This window comes from Phoxinus phoxinus (genome assembly GCF_949152265.1).
Source record: "Phoxinus phoxinus genome assembly, chromosome: 16".
NCBI lineage: Eukaryota > Metazoa > Chordata > Actinopteri > Cypriniformes > Leuciscidae > Phoxinus > Phoxinus phoxinus.
This window is the reverse complement of record NC_136891.1, coordinates 16,122,512-16,123,935: the sequence shown is the minus strand read 5'-3', so window position 1 is coordinate 16,123,935 and position 1,424 is coordinate 16,122,512. Positions and strand designations below refer to the sequence as shown.

General features: G+C 44.0%; 1 long non-coding RNA gene across 1 annotated transcript; it reads right to left on the bottom strand.

Annotated features, from left to right (window-relative positions):
• Positions 1-232: 232 nt before the first annotated feature.
• Positions 233-1,136, bottom strand: LOC306983614. The gene is made up of 3 exons (XR_013794397.1): positions 581-1,136; positions 344-482; positions 233-242 (listed from the first exon to the last, which is right to left on the bottom strand). It is a non-coding gene; the product is annotated as an uncharacterized lncRNA (long non-coding RNA).
• Positions 1,137-1,424: the final 288 nt, after the last annotated feature.

Here is a 1,424-nt window from a genome sequence, read left to right as displayed (position 1 = left end):
TGAGTGCAGAAGGCTGTTGGGGTCAGTGCAGGCACTCTGTACCATAGCAGCATATTCAGCATCCACCTTTGTAAGGAGGTCCTTGCTCCCGTGGTGCTTGGCCAGCAAACCATCAATGGCATTTCTCATTGGATCTGTCCATCTGTTATGGTCCAACACAAAGACTCGACCACCTGTCTTAATGGGTCCAGTCCGAGCAGCACAGGGAGAAGCAGCAATAGGTGGTGGTGTACTTGGCAGTTCTAAAAGAGATTCACAAAATTATTAAATGAAGTATTTCTGTTTTGTGTGCATAGATTGGGCAGACAGATTACACGCATTGATGTATGAATAATATAATTACCTGCATCTAAAATAAACTCCTCAGATGTGTGTTCCTTCACTGTCACAGCACTCGGACAGTGAAAAGTCACAGTCTGTGGGGTGGCCTCTGGATCAGCAGCAAGAAGGGTCTCAGCAGAAGAGGAATCCTCTAAGCATTTCTGAAATTGAGCAAAATGAGTGTGATATGTGATTGAGAATTATAAAGTATTTGTTTTATAAATCAAAAGTCTGTTATTAAAGAAGTTTAAAGGCTTACCTGAGATGGAAATGAAAACTCAATGCCAGATGAAGACTCTTCTTGCATCTCTAGGTCAGTCTTCCTGCTTTTGTGTTTATCAAAGTCTAGGGGCACAGGTCGACAGCCTGGCTCCACATACTGTAAGCCAAACCTCTCTCTCTTGTGTCCCTGCTGGAGATGTGCAAGGCTGGATATTTGGGTTGCCCTGTCACTTTTATAGATGCCCCGTTTAACTCCATAATCAAAACAGGGTCAAACACTCCAGGTAAGACAAGCCCAGGCTGCTTCAGGTCCACCAGCCGCTGATAATTCCAGCGTGCCACACCAGTCATACCCTGCGCCTGGAACAGCTCAGGAGAGACGCGATTGCCCGTTACCCAATGAGCCTGGTGGAAATGAAACCCCTCCTGCTGTGAAGTGCCTCTGACAGGGATCCAGATGGGCACAGCAGCTCCTTCACCCTTGACATGATTCAGTTGTAGGGTTCCACCATGTCTGTAGAGGATTCCTTCCTCCACCTCAGGGTCACTCAGACAGCCTCTAAGGATATGGATACGCTGAATCCACCACAATTTTAACATTGAGCACAGCAAAAACTCCAGTGTTAAATTAACACTCCTGGGAGTGTATATGAGTCCACACTCAAGAGTGTAAAGTGTTAAAACATGAGTGTTAAATGAACACTCAAGAGTGTTAAAGTTAATGAGATAATTAAGTTAATAATTGAGTTATGATTGAGCATTAGTGATGAACACCTGATGTTAACAAGCAGAATCACAGAAGGAGAAAATCACAAATTGTAAGCCACCATTATGGAGATCAGTGTTTGCTTTAGTTGGGCTCTTGACCCTTATATTATTAA